We start from the raw sequence: 21994 nt of genomic DNA on the forward strand, positions 1-21994 counted from the left end.
GAATGAAGGGTATCGCAAAAGAGTAATGCAGAGGTGAGAGGTTCAATTCATGAAGTAATGTTTTTCTATTTGGAATATATTTTTTCAGTCGATAAGCAAATTTTAATTTGAGGAAAAATGAACAAAGAAAAACAAAACAATGAATTTTAAGAGGAAGACGAGGTAAAGATTAACAAGATTTGGGCAGTGATTCACGTAGAGGCATTTATTCTGCAATAGCACAAAATACATTGATGGGATTAAAAAGTATGGTTCATATAATAGAAAAATAATAAGTGTCAGCAAAAATGCTAGAGCAGAATACTATATTCCAAAAATAAAAACTTCTGTTAGAACAAAGAACAAAGGAAGATTCAGAGTGAAGAGCAACACGTCAACAAAGTAACAGATAACTGCACATTAACATCATGTTCAGAAACAGACATTTAAGCTGCATATGCAAATGGCATATTTTCACATGCCAGTGGATATTTAGATTTGCAATTATCCGTTTTCATGTATAAGTATCTCTTTGAGTATGCAAATAAGTGATTTGAATGCATAATGTGGGCACTCATTCTGAATATTGGACCCGTTAGAAGATTGCTAGTGGTAGCAGAAACATCTTATTTTCCGAGAACTGCAAACATCAAAAATTCAGTTTCGTTTTCATGAGAGAAAATGTTCATAAGAGAAAAAAAATCTGAAAACTTTTAAAGTCAAGGATATTTCCTCTTGTGGTAAAATTTATTTTGAGGGGAAAAAATGATCTATTTTGGATAGACCATCATAAATTGTGACAATTATAAACTAAAATGGGTCAAATAAGTCAAAGAAAAATATGAAATTGGTAGAAAGCAAGTGATAGTTTTCACAAATTTGTAAAAAATTATGTATATTATTTCTGCTCCATCTGATTTGTTTGACATTTTTTGCTTAGTTTTATTACCTGGGAAATTAACAATAAAATATTTAAAAGGAGGTCAATATTTATCTATAAAAATTATGTTTAGGTTATTTTTAAGCATTGTTATCTAATAAATACTTGTAATACCTAATATGTACAAAAAGTTTTGATACACAGTGAGTTTAAAACTAAGCTGTTTCTGCCACCAAATTGTTTCCCATCTGAATTATGTTGTATATCATTATGTAACTGACAACCACTAAAATAGAAGCATAATGAGGTTGTTCAAATAAGGAAGACGTTTCATGTTATTAAGGAGATTAGTAAGAATTACTATTTAAAATGAATCTTGGAGATGCAGGTGTTCTTTAGATAATATTTCTTTTAATAGGTTTTAAAATAAATTTCATAAGTAGATGTTTGCACACCATGAAAGGAAACATTTTATGAGAAAATCTATAGGTGATTAACAAGGTGGTATCAAGCCAATAGAAATCAAATATGTAAGAAAATTAGCATATCATTAAATAAGTATACAAAATGCCCAAATTGAAAACGCAAAGGGGCAAATTAACTAATTTTATCATCATGCTTTAAATTTTCGGCCTGCAGCACTTTTCCAGTGATGTAAAACTATCAGAAGTATGTCCAAATCTACTTAGAGATAAAGTCCATTTTTAAACTCTCATGATTATAGTTTATTTGCTTTATATGATTTTTAAGCTATAAAATTCCCAAATAAATATTTTGCTCAATTTCATTACAGCAAAGATCATTAATTCATATGGAGTAAATTACCAAATATTCATTTTTAGCTTATTTATTTCCCTTTAGAAATTTTTATAATAATATAGAATACATTTTATGGAATATTCTTTAAACTTAAAATACATTTTGAATATTTTGAAATAGATATTGTATAAATTAATTTAATTTAATTCAACTAACATTAAAAGGCACCTGTTTGCTTAGTTCTGAGCCAAACAACTTAGGAAAAAAGATGTAAGATTAAGTCAGAAATCTTGACCCTTAAAGTATAATATTAAAGAAGTATATTTATTTTGGATAAAAATATGAGGTTAAGATAAATAGAGTTTAAAAAATTTCTGTAGAGGTACTGATTATTTATTTGTTTTACTTTTATAAAAATAATCTGTCTATTTATATTTAAAACAAATATATTTGTGCTAGTTTAATAGTGTTTATCTCAAAGAAAAAAATAGTTTATGTATTTGAGATCAATTTATGTCATATTATGAATGATTCACTAATCATTGAAAATGAGACAGGAAACAAATCCATTAACAAAAAAGTGATATTAATAGACTGCATCTTAAAGTTTACTTAGGATTTTCAAAAATTAATTATTCAAATAATTACAGAGACATATTTATTATATAATAATTATATACCCAAACTAAATTCTTGTAAATAAATAATCATATGAAGCAGCTGAATTATAAAATGATTAGGGAGAAAATATGATATAAAGAAATTCTTTCTGGCTACTGACCTATAAAGCACTGTCATGATAATACAAAATTTCAAATAGAATTTTTCTATATATTAAATACTTAAAAATGAATATATTATGAAAAAAGATCAGTATCACTAATCATCAGGGAAATGCAAATCAAAACCTCATTGAGATATAATCTCATCATAGATAGAATGGCTATTATCTAAAAGACAATAAATAAATGCTGCTAAGAATGAAGAGGAAGAGGAACTTATGTACTGTTGGTGTGTAAATAAGTACTGCTATTATGGAAAACAGTGTGGAGATTAGTAAAAAAATTAAATTAGAACTACCATATGATCCCACAATTCTACTATTGGGTATTTATCCAAAGGAAAGAAAATAAGTATATCAAAGAGATATCCGCACCCTCCTGTTTATTGCAGCACCATTCAGTATAGTGAATATATGGGATCAACCTAAATGTCCATCAACAGATTAATGAATACAGAAATGTATACAATAGAGTTCTATTCTGCCATGAAAAAGAATAAAATCATGCCATTCACAGTGACAGGTATAAAACTGGAGAACATCATGTTAAGTCAAATAAGGCAGCCACTTAAAGACAAATATTGCATGTTCTTACTAATATGTAGGAGCTAAAAATTAAGGTCAAAGAATTATACAGAAGAATTATGGTTATTAGAGCCTGAGAAGGGTAAATGGGAGAGGAAGAAAGGAAGTGATTTGTTACCAGATAATAAATTATATTTTATTTAATATAATTTTTATATTAAAGTGTAGAAATACCATCTTTATATATAGTATTCTATATTTTTATAGTATATAGTAGTCTATATTCTATATAGTATCTTTTTTATATGTAGTATTTATTTTTATAGGAATACTATATAGAATATAGAATACTATATGTAGAAAAAATAAAGAATAGTACATATATAGTATTTCTATATTTATAAATATAATACATAAATTTAAATATTATATTTAACATTTTATAAATATAATATTTACAATGTTTACAATATTTATATTTATAATATAAATACAATATTTAATTTTATAAATATTATTTATCTATAGATTTCCATATTTTATATATCATATTTCTATATGTATAGAAATTTATATATAAATTTCTACATTATATATAGAAATACTATATGTAGTATAGTAATACTATAGGTAAATATTTAAATAGATATATTTTATATTAGTATTTAAATATGTAGATATAAATATGATTTATAGATATAAATAATATATATATTTATATACAGAGACAAAATACAGATTTATATAGTTATGTAAATATATTATTTCTATAATTTAATATAGTAACAATATTTATTCATCTATAAAATATATACATACTATACATGCCAAAAAAATTTGTGTAAAGTTTGAGCCTGAACATATTATGAATGAGTTAGAGGAAAAAACTACATAATATTAAAAGGATATTTCCCAGAATATACAGCCAAATTGACAAACATTCTGAAGAGCTGCTTTGGGTAAAATTGGAAGGATGGCAAATCTTGTAAATGAAAGTGAGTTATCTTAAGAGTAAAAGCAAAAGTTTCACATCTGGAAAAGCTTTCAATGTATTTAGTTTATTCTTTCAAACATTCTGCCTTTAACATGAAAACAAATATGTACAGCTTATTAGAATTTAAACATTTGTTTTACTCCTCTGATGAATAGCTTTTCAAATGTTATTTATAACATGATTTGTCTCTTCTTTTTCTCATAAAAGCTCATACAACAAAATAAGTTTTAATAATGTCATTGATCATATTTTAACTTTTACCATTACAAACTGAGAATAGTTGTGTAAATAAAGTAATATTTTCATGTTGGCTTGATACCATTAAGTTAAAGCTGTTAGTTTCATTTTTATTAAATCACAATATTTTGTAAAAAGAGTCATATTCCAGCAAATGTGGAATTTACATTCTGTCTTAGAATTTCAATATTTTTTGAAATTAAAATTCATTTGTAATAAATGATTGGAAAACAACTTAGCAAAGTAGTGGGTTCTTGTACATAACAACATCGTTGCTAGTCAAATCTTAAGCAATAAGTGACATATATAATGCTAGTAAGCATAAAATGACATATTAAGGTCATAGAAGTCTAGTCCTTGTATAAGGTTTAAATGTTACATTTGGTAAAAATCTTGCTAATATATTAACATACCTATAGTTTGTGGAAAGAATACATCATCAATTGACAATGAAAACTAAATTTATCTGAAAACTCACAGTATTAGGAATCAAACTTTATATTTTATATTATCTTATTCTGTGGTAAGGCAATAACAAGGATATGGACTGAAATCAAAATCAAATAATAATATATGGTTAAATTATTTTCACCTGCATGAAATGTTGAGATGAGATGTTTATCTGATTGAAATTGATGAGAATTGTTTATAAAATAAATCTGAATAATATTTTAATATTAAAATAGTTGACAAATAGCTAAATTGATAATATTTGTGTTGAAACTTGTTTAAATTTCAATTAAATTTAAAACAACAAGATACCACTATTCACGTATTAGATTGGCCAAAATCAAGAACACTGATAAAGTAGCCTCTTTGGAAACAGGGTGGCAGTTTCACACTAAACTAAATATACTCTTACCATACAATCTATGGCCATATTTGTCAGTATCACCCATATAAGTTGAAAACTTAAGCCCACACAAATACCTGCCCATGGATGTTTACAGAAGCTCTATTTATAATTGCCAAAACTTGGAAGCAAATAAGATGTCCTTAAGTAGGTGAATGGTTGAATGAAATGTGATGCATCCAAACACTGGTATAGTCAGTGTTAAAAAGACATGAACAACTTCCAATTCCCAGTTCCAAATGTAAGGAGCTTGGCAGTTGCCTTTCTGTACTACCAATGAGATAAAAGCTGAAAAATCCACAAGTTTTCTTAAATTCATAAGAGAAATAAGTTCATGGGGCAAACTGCTATTCCCAAAACTGAAGAGACAGGCGAATATAGAGAAGCACAGGTGGGAGCAGAAACCTCTGTGGGAACCAGTGGTGGCGTAGAAAAACCTGAACTATAATTTATGAACTTCTAGAGGCTCAGAGTAAACAAGTCTGAGAGTTAAAAACTCCAGGAGGACCTCATCACTGGTTGACCATCACTCTTTTCTGAGTTTTACCTCCAGGAAATTAACTAGGTTCTCAAAGTAAATTTTGGAGAAAAATGTTCTTGCGCTTCCAACACAGACAGGGGAAAAAGAGCTTATTTTGAAATATGCCAAAGCACTATGTTCTTACCCAGGTCTGTCTAGGAGAAAGTAGTTTACCAAAGCCTAACCTGCTGGAGTCTTATTAAAGCCTACCAGGCCTGGAGGAAGTGAAATACCAAATTATAGACAGCTTTAGCCACTCTGTACCAACTGAGGGGGAAGAAAAACATTAGAAACATATAAAGATCACAATCCAGAGGCAAAGTCTTACTAAAAGCCTGAGACTTAGTCATAGGATGCCTCTTCTCACCCCACACCTTACCACCACATTACTAAAGACCAATGTACAATAGCTCAGTACCCAGTATATCATGTTTGGCCATCAAGAAAAAAATTATGAGGTATATTGAAAGGCAAAAAATAAATAAATAAAAATAAATACCATTTGCAGAGACAGAGAAACCAACAGAAGAAGACAAGCAAGGTTGTTTGAATTACCAGGCCTAGAATTTAGAATAACTACTATGATTAAAATGAAAAAGGCTTTAATGGATAAAGTAGATAGCTCCTAATAACAGATAGTAATAACATATGGGTAATGTGAGCAGAGAGATGGAAATCCTAGAACAACAACAGCAACAACGACAAAGTGTTAGGGATCAAAAACACTGTAACAAAAATTAAGAATCCCTTTTATGGGCTTATTAATAGACTGGATACAGGTAAGTAAAGAATCCCTGTGCTTAAGAGGCATCAATAGAAACCTCCCAAGCTGTAAAAGAAAGAAAACAAAGAATAAAAAAACATAAACTAGAATATCTGAAAACTACAGGACAACTTCAAATATGTATGATGCATCTAATGGAAATACCAGAAACAAAATTAAAAAGAAGTTCCTCAAATTAATATCAGGCACAAAACCACAGCTTTAGGAGGCCCACAGAACTCCAAACAGGATATATGCCCCCAAAACTACATCTAGGAATATTATTTTTGAACTATAGAAAGTCAAAGATGTAGAAAAACATCCTGAAAGAAGCCAGGGAGGATGGAGGGAAATGCCTTACTTAATGGAGGAGCAAAGGTAATAATTACATCTGATTTCTCAGAAACATGCAAGAGAGTAAATTGAAATATTTAAAGTCTTGAGAAAATAAAAACACTATAATTCTGTACATTGTGAAATTATCCTTCAAAGTAAAGAAATATTTTCTCAAACAAGTAAAAAATGAGGGGATTTGTTGCCAGCAGACCTGCCTTGCAAGAAATGTTAAAATAAGTTATTTAAAAAGAAGGAAAATAACTTAGGCCAGAAATTCATGTCTACATGAACAGAGAAAGTGTTAAAGAAGAAATAAGTAATGATAAAATAGAAACTTTTATTCTTATAGCCAACAGATCTAACATATAATAGTTTATTCAAAATAATAGCAGCAATGTATTTAACTACATATGTACATATAATACATATGTTTATATGTGTTTATATATATTTGTAAAATGAATGGTAGCAATTATGCAACAGGCAAGAAAGAGAAGTTAGGATTATTTTGTTGTTTTAAGGTACTCATACTACCCTTGAAGCAGTAAATGGTATAGTGTTATTTGGAAGTGAGTTTGAATTATTTGTAAATGTATACTGTAAACTCTAGGGCAATCACTAATCAACTAAAGAAAAAAGCACAAAGTCTAATTGATATACTAAGAAAAAAAGGAGAGCAAATAATATCATATAATATGATCCATTAAAAGCACCAAAGGCAGAAAAAGTGAAAAATAAAAACTTAAATGAAAACAAGGACAACAAATAAAAAATAGGAACAACTATGTAAGATATGCATTCAGCTATATCAGTAATCATTTTGAATATCAGTAGTTTTAGTGCACCAAAGACAGAGGCTGTCAACTGAAACAACAATGGAAAAGACCCAACTATATGTCATTTATAAGAAACCCACTTTAAATAATAAGGATACATATAGATTAAAGGTAAATGTATGGAGACAGATAAATCATACTAACACTAATTTTTTAAGTAAGAATAGCTATATTAATTGGAGAAGATTTCAAAACTCAATTACCAATGTAATTGCATTGGGAAGTGGAGCTTTTGGGAGATGATTACATCATGTGGTCACAGCCCTTAAAAATGGGATTAGTGCCTTACAAATGTGGTCCCAAAAAACTGACTTGCAACCTTCCACCTTCTGAGGACACAGTGAGAAGGCATTGTCTATAAACCAAAATTTTGCCCTCATTAGATACTGAATCTTCTGGTACTTTGATTTAGGACTTCTAAGCCTCCAGTATTTTAATAAATAAAGTCCTAATTAATAGAAACTATTCAATTTATGATACTTTGGACTAAAGCAGGTCAGTTCTCTAACAAGACGTAGAACTTCTTATCATGTATGCACCTAATACTATAAGATTGCATAAAAATATGTTGAGCAAAAACTGAAAGAACTGCAAGGACAAATAGAAGAATCTATTGTAATAATTGGATACTTCGTCACCCCTTTACCAAAAGCGGACAAAGTGAGCATGCAGAAAATTTGTGAGGACATAGCTGAAAATAGCACCATCCCACCATTGGCATCTATAGGCTACTTCATCCAACAGCAGAGTACGCATTGTTTTCAAGCTCACATAAAACATTCACCAAGATAGACTACATTTTGGGCCCTAAAACACATCTTAAAACATTTTAAAAAGAATAGAAACCATCTAATATCTGTTCTCAGACCATGAGAGAATTAGGCTAGAAATTAATAACCTAAAGATAACTAGACAATCCCAAAACATGTGGACACTAAACACATGTTTAAGCAACACATAAGTCAAAGATGAACTCTCAAGAGAAATATAAAATATTTTGAACTAAATGAAAATGAAAACATATTTTCCCCAAACTTTTGGAATGCAGCCAAATATATGCTTAGAGGGAAATTTGCAGCATCAAATGTATATATTAGACAGGAAAAAAATGTAAAAATCAATAATCAAATTCTTCACCTTAGGAAACTAAAACTAACACCATCACAACAAAAAATCAATCCAGGCTGGGCTCGGTGGCTCACACTTGTGGTCCCAGCACTTTGGGAGGGTGAGGCGGGTGGATCTCGAGGTCAGGAGTTCAGGACCAGCCTGGCCAAGATGGTGAAATCCCATCTCTACTATAAAAAATTAGCCGGGCTTGGTGGCGGACACCTGTAATCCCAGCTACTTGGTAGTCTGAGGCAGAGAATTGCTTGAACCTGGGCAACAGAGGGTGCAGTGAGCCAAAATCGCACCACTGCACTCCAGCCTGGGCCACAGAGTGAGACTTTGTCTCAAAAAAAAAAAAAAAAAAAAAAAAAGGAAATCCAAAGTTAGCTGAAGAAATTTAAAACTATTAAGAGGAAATCAATAAAATTGAAAACAAAAAATTGATAACATTAATGAAAACAAACTCTGGTTCTTGGAAAAGATTGATAAAATTAAAAAACCTCCAGCCTGGCTAAGAAAAAAAGAGATAACACAAACTGATAATATCAGAAATGAAAGAAGGGATATCACTACAGATACCATAAAAAATTTAAAAACAATTAAAAATACTGTGAACAGTTCTATGCCAACAAATGTGATAATCTAGATGAAATGAACCAGTTTCATCTGGTTTGATACGATCTGCCAGAATTCACACAAGAAGAAATCAACAAATCCAAATAGGCCTATATTTATGAAAGAAATCGAGTTGGTAATTGATAACCTTCCAAAATAGAAAGTAACTGGCTTCACTGGCTTATACTACCAAACTTTTAAGGAAAAAATTCTGTTCCTACAATTGCTTTCAGAAAATAAAAGCAGAGAAAATACTTCCTAATTTATTCTGTGTACTACCATTAGACAGATACCAGAAAAGCTAAGATATTACACAAAAAGAAAACAAGACACCAAGATCTGTCATGAACATAGATGCAAAAATCCTCAATGAAATATTAGCAAATTAAATCCAACAATGTATTTTTAAAAATCATATACCAATACCAGATCTGATTTATTCCAAATACACATGGCTGTTTCAACATTTAAAAATAATCAATGTAATCCATCACATCAACAGGCCAAAGAAGAAAAATCACAAAATCATATCAATAGATACAGAAAATGCTTTTGACAAAATCCAACATCCATTAATGATAAAAAAAAAAAATCAGTACAGTAGGGATATATGAGAACTTTCTCAACTTAATAAAAAAATTTAAAAAAAACCTTCAGTTGTGATCATACTTAGCTATAAGAAATTAGAACTTGTCTTATTAGTTGTCTCACTTGATAGTGAGACTAGGCAAGGCAAGATGTCCCCTCTCCCCATTCCTAATCAACATTGTCCTGGAAGCCCTTGTTAGTGTAGTAGAGTAGAAAAAGAAAATAAAAGGCATACTGATTGGGAAGGAAGAAATAAAACTGTCTTGGTTCACAGATGATATGATTGTCTTTGTAGAAAATCTGAATGAATCAACCAAAAGGCTCCTGGAATTAATATACCATTATAGCCAGGTTGAAGGATACGAGGTTAGTATAAAAAGTCAGTTGTTTTCTTATATACCAGCAATGAGCAAGTAGAATTTGAAATTAAAAACATAGTTATTATACCATAATATTTAGATACAAATCTAACATAATACGTGCAAGATTTATAGAAGGAACACAACACGTCTCTGATGAAAGAAATCCAGAAAGAATTAAGTGGAGAGATATTCCAATTTAATTAATATGAAGACCCAATATGGCCAAGATGTCAGTTCTTCCCAATATTATCTTTAGGCTCAATGCAATCCCAATGAAAATCCATGACAATTATTTTGTGCGTATCAACAAACTGATTCTTAATTTTATAGGAAGAGACAAAAGACCTTGAATAGCCAACACTCTATTGTTGAAGAACAAAGTTGAAGGATGAACACTACCTAACTTTAAGACTTACTATAAAGCTACAATAATTAAGACAGTGTGGTATTGGTAAAAGAGGAAACTAATAAATCAGTGTACTAGAATAAACATCCCAGGAATACATGCATACACATAGGGTCAATCGATCTTTGAGAAAGCAACAAAGGCAATACAATGGAGAAAAGACAGTATATTCAACAAATAGTGCTAGAACAACTGGAGATCCATATCTAAAATAAGCAATAAATCTAGATTCTATTCTTAAATCCTTCAAGAAAATCAGTCATAACGGATCACAAACCAAAATGTAAAATGCAAAGCTATAAAGCTCCTAAAAATAACAGAAGAAAATCAAGTTGACCCAGGTTTAGTGATATCTTTTTAGATATGACAGCAAAGAACAACCTATGAAAGAAACAATTGATAAGCTGGACTTCAGTAACACTAGAAGTCTTTATTTTGTGAAAGACAATGGTAACAGAATGAAAAGATAAGCCACACACTGGAAAAATATATTCACTAAGGGCATAGCTGAGAAAGGACTGTTATCCAAAATATACCAAAAATACTCAAAACAATAAGAAATCACATAAGCCAATTAAAAATGGGCCAAAGACCTTAACAAACACCTCATCAAAGAAGATATACAGAAGGCACGTAATCATATAAAAAGATGCTCCACATTATATATAATCAGAGAAATGCCTATTTGAATGGCCACAGTCCAGAGCGCTAAGACCTAATACTAGTGAGGAAGTGGAGCAACAGGAACTCTCATTCATTGCTATTGGGAATGTAGAATAGTAGAATCAGTTTGGAAGACAACTTGGCAGTGATTTATAAAACTAAACATACTCTTTACATTATGATCCAGCCATCATATTCCTTGGCATTTACCAAAGAAGTTGAAAATTTATGTCGACACAAAATTCTGCATTTGGATGTTTATAGATTTATTTATAGTTTCCAAAACTTGGAAGCAATTAAGATGCTCTCCAGTGGGCAAATAAACTGTAGTATATCCAAAAAATAAAATATTATTCAGCACCAAAGGAAGCATTCTATTAAACCATGAAAAGGCATGGAGGAAATGAAAATATGTATTATAAAGTGAAAGAAGCAAGCCTGAAAAGTTTGCGTACTCTATAATTTCAACTACGTAACCTTCTGGAAAAGGCAAAACGATACAGTAAAGAGATTAGTGGTTGCTAGGAGTTAAGGGGAAGGGAGAGAGAAGTAGACAGATTTCAGGAGATGTTTAGGGCAGTGTAACTATTCTATGTGATACTATATCTATGTGGATTCATGTCATAATACATCTGTCAAAAGCCTTAGAAAGTACAATACTCTGAGTGAACTTTAATGTAAACTATGAAATTTGAGTGACAATGTGTTAATGTAAGTGCACAGATTGTAACAAATGTGCCACTCTGGTGCAGGGTGTAGACAGTATGGAAGGTTGGTGAAGGGGTAGAGAGTATATGGAAACTCTGTACTTTTCATCCAGTTTTGCTGTGAAACTAAAAGGACTCTAAAAAATAAATTCTTGCTAAACGAATTAACACAGTAATGGAAAACGAAATAGTGCATATTCTCACTTATAAGTGGGGGCACACATATATAACTGGGCACACATGTACCTGACATGGAAACAATAGACACTGCAGACTACTAGAGGGGGTAAGGAGGGAGCGGGACATGGGTTGGAAAACTACGTATTGGATACTGTGCTTACCACCTGTGTGCAATATACCCATGTAACAAACCTACACATGTACTCCCCTGTATCTAAAATAAAAGTTGAATTTAAAAGAAAAAAAAGTGCTCCAGTTTTTCTAATGGAAACAAAAAAAAAATGAAAGGATAGGTAGTAAGATAGATAAACAGGAGCTAAGGAAGCAGAGATGGGCTAGTTTATAACTTTGAGGAGCCTGATTTAGCAGAAATGGAGATGAAGATAAGGTATTATTTAAACGTTTTCAAAGAGGTGATATATATATATACACACGTATACACACACACATATATGTTTTAAATAAAAATAACATATACACATGATAAGGAAAATACTGAAGAACTCATAAAGCATGGCCACAGCCTCCTGCACTCCTTCGCATCCCTACTAGGACTCAGGCACTTCTGTTTCCTGAACACTGCTCGTACCATGTTCACCAAGGACCCTTCCTCCCACTAGACATTTTCCTCCATGATATTTGGTTTTGTTGGTCACCTTTTTTTTCTTGAAACTCAAGCTAACTTGGATCCCATGTAACCATTTCCCCTAGAGCAGCTCTTATGCCTCCGACTTCTCTATTCTCCAATTGCTCTCAGGCTCCTTTGCTCCCCCACATTAAAAATATTGCAGCTCCCCAGGCTTTGTCCTCACTTTCTTCCCACTCAATCTGATTTTCCTGTGTGGTCTTATTTGTTCCCTTGGCTGTAAGTAGCACCTAGATGCCAACAACTTCAAAACGTACAGCTCTAGTGCAAATCACTCTCCTGAGCTCTAGAACCATCTATTTCTATCTGTTCACTAGACACATGGAAACCCTACAGGATCTCCAAATTCAACAGACCCAAAACTAAATTCACAAACCTGACTCCTTAATAACAAAAGCAGACCATGTCATTGCAGAACATTTTATCATAGAATAATTTCTCTCTCGTAATTGATGAAAAAATAAAATTAAACAAAATATTACCAGCTATATTCAATGAAAAGTAAAAGGAATGTAATATGAATAAATTGTGTTTATTTTAGAAAAGTGATATTGGTATAACTTTTACAAATCAATTTACCTATGTATCACATTAATTCATAATAGAAAATAATATTTGATTATCCCAATAGAGGCAAAATGATGGATAAAATTGGACAGCTATTCATCAAAATATATTCTAGTTTGCTAGGAATGAAATGGAATTATTCTTAATCTAGTAAAACATATATATTAAAATACTTACATGCCTAATAATAAAGTCATATAAGTCTTCCTCCTGAAATGAAGACATATGAGAAAACTGATTATTCTCACTGTTATTCAATGTTTTACTGGACGTCATAGCAAAATCAGCCAAGAATAGTTAGAAAAGCTAAAAATCTGATAAGCCATTTAAATTGGTAAGGAAATATGGCAATCTCACTGGATAAAAATTTTATATACAAAAATTAATTATTCATCAATGTACACATAAAAACCATTTTAAAAATGAATATTTGGAAACACCAAATATGCAAGAATGAATCCAATGAAATATGTGACTGTCCTGTACTCTGAAAGTAGAATAAATATCAAAAGAAATTACAGAAGACCAAAACAATGAAGTAGAATGTCACCTTAATGTATTGGAAAACTCAATATTATAAAAATGTTACTTATGCGATATTACTTATATTTAATATTTATATTATGTGTAATGCAATTCAAAATTTTAGCACCTTTTTGGTGGGAGCTATACAAATCGATTCAAGAATTTACTAAAATTGAAAAATACCAAGAATAGCCAAAAGCTTTGAAGAAAAACAATTATGGAAGATTGTACCTCTGTGTAATCAGCACTCATTATACACGTATAGAAAGAGATAATTCAATGTAACATAGAAACAAAAGAGAAATAGATTCGCAGTAGAACAGAATATAGACAGCAGAGAAAGATCCATGCTTGTGTGAACAACTCATTTATGAGGAAGCTTATTTCTTACTTACATCTACATGAAAAACCCCTGTTTATCTCTTATAATATTTCTTGTCTTAAAATAAATTTTGTCTGATATTAACAAAACCACAACAGCTCTCATCCTTAATATTACTACGCTTGACCTTTCCCCATCTTTTTGTTTTAAAACTGTGCCTTTACATTAGCAGTGTCTCTTCAATGTATTTTAAAATATCTTTTATATTTTTCCTCATTTACTTTTATTTCCAGACTTCCTTTAGTTTAACTGGTATTTTGTTTAATATCTATTTCATTTCCTCTTTTGGCTTTTTGCTACATCTCTTTGTATTACTGAAATATAGTTCCTGAAGTTATCACAATCTGTTTGGAAATAATTAGTATGTTGCAATGTAAAATATGGCATTAAATTAGGATAACTTTATTCTCCTTCCCTTTGTGCTATTGTTTTGTATTTAATTCTATGTGTATTATAAAACACAAAATGTAATAAAGAGCAGAACATGATCACTCAGAGGAAGATGCTTCACAGTATTTATCTTTGGAAATCCTAGTTATCATGAAGGAATAGACATCAAAATTATGGTTTCATCAAAGCATTGCATTGTTTTTTGTTGTTGTTTTTATACTACTTGCTATGCTTATAGCTGGAAATTATACTGAAGGAGCAACATCTAAAATGCAGGTTGTTTTGGTATACCTAATGGATAGATTTAGGAGTTTTATGTTAAGTTTGAAAATTTTATGATTTATCTGTACTGGCAGACTAGTTAGTTTGGACAAATCCTCCCACTGAAAATATCTATTAAAACTGGGCAAAGAGTTCAAACACATCTGCTTGTAAGCATTATGGAGTTAAAAAGGAACAAAGCACTTTTGGGTCAAGATATAGAAAAACGAGGAAACCAAAGGACTGAAAAAAAATAATTAAATAAAAAATAAAAACTGGGCTCTGCTAAAACATAGGTTTTGGACTGGGACCTAAGGGGCTCCACCCAAATATCCGTATAAATCTGATATGTCAGACCACACAGGAACTGAAGACTAGCAGCAAATCTCAATTTGTGCTTGGATTAACATGATTTGGGATTGTCATTGCCAATAGTCAACTCTTGAAGGGAAAGGTATAGACAGAATACATATATTTTTTAGAAAAAACAGAAACTGAGAGCATCTATCACCAACAGTCATACTCCGAATGAAACACTAAAGCTGTTTATTTAGATGGGAAATGAGTTAACTTGTCCTGACTATGTAATCTTAAGGATGCTATATTCGAATAGGCTTAAGACATATTTATGATTGGTTGTTTAAAGTTTCTCTTTCTCAATATAGTGTAAACACTATAAAAAAGATAGTTTGCTATTTGATTATCATAATATACTCAAATGTGGCCTCATGCATGACATAATAAATTTCTCAATGATTTTCTCCAGGATAGCTGAATATTAATTAATTTTTTGCTGTGTAAGCATTTATGATTCAAATATTTCATGGCAATTTAACCCTATAAAATATGAGTTCACCGATTTCTCATTTGATATTTAATTTTTTTACATACAAAATCTGTACATAATTAATACATATAATTTAGTGATTTTGGTGATAAATATGCAATTAAGCAACCATCACTACAATCTTTGCCGTAAACCTATCCATCATCTCTAAAAGTTTCCTTTACCCTGTTAGTTATTATTATTTTGCAATAACACTTAACATAAAATCTACCCTTTTAGCAAATTTTTAACTATACAATGCAGTATTTTTATTATACACTAGTTCTCTAAGACTTATTCATCCCACTTTGTTTTACAACCTCATGCCTATTTCAATGCCTAGTTCAACATATTTTAGAATTATTCGCACTGTCACACTGTATATTTATTTATTTGTTTATTTAGAGACAGGGTCTCTCTCTATCACCCAGGCTGGAGTACAGTGGCACTATCTTTGCTCACTGTAGCCTTGAACTCCCTGGGCTCAAGCGATCCTCCCACCTCAGCCTCCTGAGTACCTGAGTACTGAGGACTACAGGTACATGCCACCATGCCTGGCTAATTTTTTGTAGAGACGAGTTTTCCCCATGTTGCCCACTGTCTTGAACTCCTGAGCTCACACATTACACCTGCCTCGGCCCCCCAAAGGGCTGGGATTATGGGCTTGAGCCACCGCGCCAAACCACACTGGTCTTAGGCTCACTTCTGCTCTTTTCTCTTTCTCCTTTAACTAAATAGAAAGATTAAAAAAATAGCAAGACCACGTAAAGCTAAAACACGTAAGCATTCTTAGGAAGTGGGAGAAGCAGACGAAGAGGGGATTTAATGTTTTAATTTTCATATCATCCATTATATTGTATATATGAGTAATTTATTTTGTATTTTCTGTAATTAAGGTCAGTCTTTAAAAGTAAAGAGCAGTTTTTGTGATGTAATTTGATTGCATGACAAAATGACAGTAAAAATATCCCTTCAACTGTAGTTCATGTGCCTGAAACTCTCTTTTTAGAGAGGCTTGTATATTTCTTGTATATTATACATTTTTTAAACAAAAATTTTCAATAAAAAATCTAATCTGTTAAATGCCTTATTTCTTATCATGCCACTAACAAAGTTTAGAGAAAATACGAACCACCAAAATCTAAAGAATTCTACCAAGTGACTATAGTTTGTTCTTGATGATTGTATTAGTCCATTTTTATGCTGCTGATAAAGACAAACCCAAGATCAGGCAATTTACAAAAGAAAGAGGTTTAATGGACATACAATTCCACATGGCTGGGGAGGCTTCACAATCATGGTAGAAGGCAAGGAGGACCAAGTCACATCTTACATGGATGGCAGCAGGCAAAAAGAGAGTTGATGCAGGGAAACTCCTTCTTATACAACCATCAGATCTCCTGAGACTTATTCACTGTCACAAGAACAGCTCGGGAAAGACCTGTCCCCTTGATTTGATTACCCTCCACCAAGTCCTTTCCACAAATGTAGGAATTCTAGATGAGATTTGGGTGGGGACACAGCCAAACTGCGTCAATGACTAAGGCAGTATCACACAAATAGTATAATTTCGTAACCTTAAATAACAAAATGATCCTTTCCATTTATTTTTTAAGAATATTTTTGTTAGGATTGGGAAAGTACATTTCTATATTTTTTGCTTTATTGATTTACCATGCTATATAAAATTCTGCATAAGTGCAATGTTAATGATTGTATAATATAGCAGGATATAAAACTGTCATACATATTTAAGTATCTGCTTCTCTGCATTTTGGCTATTTTCATTTTTATTCAAATTACTATGCTATGATAAACATTTATGCATATAAATCTGTGTATGAAATCTGTTTCTGTTTTTAAGAAAAATTCTTTTAAGTGGAATAATTTAGTACAAGGGTATAACTATTCTAAATAGCTCTCCAAAATAGCCAAGTTTTTATAATCTTTAGCACTCTAGATTATTGAATAACTCATGTTTTATTTGGTTAGTTTTGTGATTGGGAAAGTTGCATGCTTGTAAACAGACATAGAGTGTATATGAGTACTTACTATATGTCAGGTAATATATTAGGTATTTTACACTTTTCATCTTATTTAATCTTTAATAACACTCATAAATTCAAATATAAATGTATCTGACTGTAAATCTGTGCTCTTTCCACAAGATTACACTTCCTCAATATCTGTATACACACAAATACTGCTGTTTTAGCATTAATGTTATAAATGTTGGCATCATAAATATGCATATGCAATTGCATTTGTAAGTACACCAAAATGGAAAAACATGTATGTGTATATATGTATATGTGTATACATAAAATTTTATGCTTAAATTTATTTTTCTTATTGTTTTATGTTTACCTGTATTAGTTTTTATGTGAACTTAGGCAGTCATATTATGCTTTTAAGTATTCAATATAATGTAAACACATCAATATTTTAGTAACTATTTAATAAGCATTCACTGACAGCCTTTGTAGTTTCAATCTAATTTGAAAATATAGCAAATGTAGTCATGTTTCCTCAGGGGTTTTGAAGTAGAAATAATATTTTACTAAACTTTTGATAATTCTGAGACTAATCATATACTGTGGTGAAACCACATGGCTTAGTGAAGACCCTCAGGTATTTTCAAACAGACAATTCTAGTCCAATGTTTAACTTGACAAACAAGCAACCTATATGTAAATACTTTAATCTGAATAAAAGAACATCTCAAAATGCAAAATTTTTGCACACATTTAGACATAAAATGTAGCATTAAACTTTGCTGAATTTTTAAATTTCATATGCACTAAAACTGAATTATTTAAAAAGTCTGCAAAGAACCTGAAACATGATTTCTGAATTTATTCTTAAAGAAATGAAAAATGTATGTTTATTCCATGTAATTACAGACTTTGATTTATGTCTCATAGTTCAAAGCATATTTATGACAGCTATATCTACCTCATTTGCCGCGCCATGTATAACATGAAGCATTTCATCAGTTGATGCTTTGCCAAAAACTATTCTAAAAGTTTATGAGTTTTTCTTCCACTTTCCAGTTCCACCAAGACTGTATTCTGTTAAGATTTTTCTTAGTTCTTGTAGCAGTCATTTCATATTGCCAATTCTTGCTTCATATCACCTTCTTCAGGCAAGGCTTTTAATTTTAAAATTAGCAATTCATCTCTTACAGTCATTTTCATGGTTCATACTGTTCACAACACCCAAAGGCCTGCTTACTATTTCAAATCACAATTTCAAGAGTAAGGATAATTAATAACACTTAAATTCTGAACAGAACCCTAACAAAATGATTTCTTATGTAGAAAAAAGGTAATATGCAGGACATCAAAAATATGCATATGCAATTGTATTTGTAAGTACACAAAAATGGACCCCTTGGTCCATGGCACTTTGGACTCTATCCAGAAAGCATTAACTATAGAAGTAGTGAAAATATCTCATTGCAAGATAATTTTACTGTTAATATGGTTTGCTTTCATGGAATTGAGAATATTATATTTCTGGAATTAGATGTATTTTTTAAATCAAACTATTCCAGATTACAATGCCAATAAATAAATCTAAGGAGGCAAACTTAAAAACTAGCACATCAACAACAACAACAAAAAAGAAACCAGATATTGCACTTATGGTCCAGGTAAAATGATATAGAATCATTGCTTTCTGCCCTACCTCATTAATTAAAACTATAAACCCAAGAAATAATGCAACCAGAGGAGAATTCTGAAAGGTGGAAGTAGGAAAACCAATTGGTTTCGTTTTCTCCAGAACTGGATGAATAGCAAAGTGTCAGAGGCCTTTCATTTCCCACTCAACAGAAGATGATCCAGGCCTGATGTTTCCTGAACCCTAACCTAGCAACAGATGGTGATTGAGTTAAACACAACCCTTGCTAAATGAAGTGGGTATTCCACTGACAATGCAAGGCAAAGAGAATTGATCAGGAATCACAGACAATCAGATGATAGGAGAAACCCATTTCTTACCTGGGGGCCTAAGGCACTACATCTCTACCAAGAGGCAGCGTGAAACTAGTGGTACTGGACAGGGAGATTCTGCCACAAGAAGCAGAAAATATATTTATCCCCAGGAGCCCAAGACTCCCCTCCTTCACCTAGTGTCACCAAATAGCCAGGTAGCACTTTCAAGAGGGACACTCCCAGGAGTTCTAAATGACTGAGAACCTCTTCGCTCATTTTGTACCACCAGGTTGCTTCTCCTGGAGAAAATCCTTGTGACCTCTCAGGAATCAGGATCAAGGAGCATTGGTCATTCCAGCTGCACCAATAAGCCTAGCAGATAAAACTAACAATGCAAAACTGCAGAGAACTAAATTTTATTTGAAGTCACAGCCCAAAAAGTAGAACAGGAACCTGTGTGTTAAACCAAACAGGGCGACTGCCAGCAAAACAAAAGATGCAAAGTCTCCTACTTTAATAGAGAAGAGCTAAACAACACAATCGAATAAGATATAATCAATGTATATAAACCACCTCACCAAACAATAGCAAACACTCTTTTTCTTTTCAAGCGTGTCTGGCATTCACCAAGATGGACTATCCTAGACTATAAAACCAGTGAACAAATTGAAAATAATTGAAATTATACAGAATTTATTAGGTGAACACAATGGAATCAAACTGGAAACCGATAACAGAAAGATTCTTAAAAAATCGTAAATGTTTGAAAATTAAACAACACATTTTTAAATAATCTAGCTGCCAAAGAGAAAGTCTCAAAGGAAATATAAAATAACACAGAGAACTGAATTAAAATGAAAATACCAATCTATCCATCTGACAAAGGTATAAATCCAGAATCTACCAGGAACTCAAAAAAATTTACAAGAAAAAAAAACAAACAACCCCATCAAAAAGTAGGCAAAGGATATTAGCAGACACTTCTCAAAAGAAGACATTTATACAGCCAACAAACATATGAATAAAAAAGCTCATCATCACTGGTCATTAGAGAAATGCAAATCAAAACCACAATGAGATACAATCTCACGCCAGTTAGAATGGTGATCATTAAAAAGTCTGGAAACAACAGATGGTGGTGAGGATGTGGAGAAATAGGAACACTTCTACACTGTTGGTAGGAGTGTAAATTAGTTCAACTATTGTGGAAGAAAGTGTGGTGATTCCTCAAGGATCTAGAACCAGAAATACTATTTGACCCAGAAATCCCATTAGTGGGTATATACACAAAGATTATAAATCATTCTACTATAAAGACACATGCTCATGTATGTTTATTGCAGCTCTATTTATAATAGCAAAAACTTGGAACCAACCCAAATGCCCATCAATAATAGAGTGGATAAAGAAAATGTGGTACATATACTATGAAGCCATAAAAAAGAATGAGTTTATGTCCTTTGCAGGGACATGGATGGAGCTGGAAACCATCATCTTCACAAACTAACACAGGAACAGAAAACCAAACACCACACATTCTCAAGCATATGTGGAAGTTGAACAATGAGAACACATAGACACAAGGAGGGGAACATTACACATTGGGGTCTGTCAGGGGGGTGGGGGGAAAAGGGAGGGAGAGCATTAGAACAAATACCTAATGCATACGGGGCTTAAAACCTATATGATGGATCGATAGGTGTAGCAAACCACCATGGCACAGGTATACCTGTGTAACAAACCTGCATGTCCAGCACATGTATCCCAGAACTTAAAGTAAAATTTTAAAAAAAGAAGAAAATACATAATATCATAATTGGTGGCACACAGCTAAATCAGTACTAAGAATGATATTACAGTGCTAAACGTACATGTGACAAAAGAAAAAAAAAACTCAATAATCTAAGTTTCTAACTCAAGAAACAGGAAGTGTATAATAATCCCAAAGAAGGCGGATAAAAATAAAACCAATAAGCAAAAAAATCCATAAATTGAAAATATGAAAAAAATCAAGGAAAGAAAAAGCTGACTCTTCAATAAAATAAAATATAATTGACAAACTTATAACAATACTGATAAGAATGATTTAAAAACAAAAATCTTTAGGGCAAAACATAAAAAGAAAGAAGACACAAATCATCAAAATTTTAAATGAAAGAGGTTATTTTATTACAAATCCTACAGTTATAAAATGGAAGATCAATTCCTTAAAATTTATAAGCAATCAAAACACAACCAAATTAAAACAACGCGAGTAGTCCTGTAACTTTTAAAGAAATCAAATTCAAAATCCAAATACTCCTGAAAAATAAATATTGAGGTCCAGATTGTTTCAGTGCATAATTCTACCAAACATTTGAAGAAT

General features: G+C 31.5%; 1 long non-coding RNA gene across 1 annotated transcript in view; it reads right to left on the reverse strand.

Annotated features, from left to right (window-relative positions):
* LOC104004026 (uncharacterized) overlaps positions 1-21994 on the reverse strand; it is a 168453-nt gene that overhangs the window by 63969 nt on the left and 82490 nt on the right. The window lies entirely within an intron of this gene.

Source organism: Pan troglodytes, chromosome 1, assembly GCF_028858775.2.
Source record: "Pan troglodytes isolate AG18354 chromosome 1, NHGRI_mPanTro3-v2.0_pri, whole genome shotgun sequence".
Classification (NCBI taxonomy): domain Eukaryota; kingdom Metazoa; phylum Chordata; class Mammalia; order Primates; family Hominidae; genus Pan; species Pan troglodytes.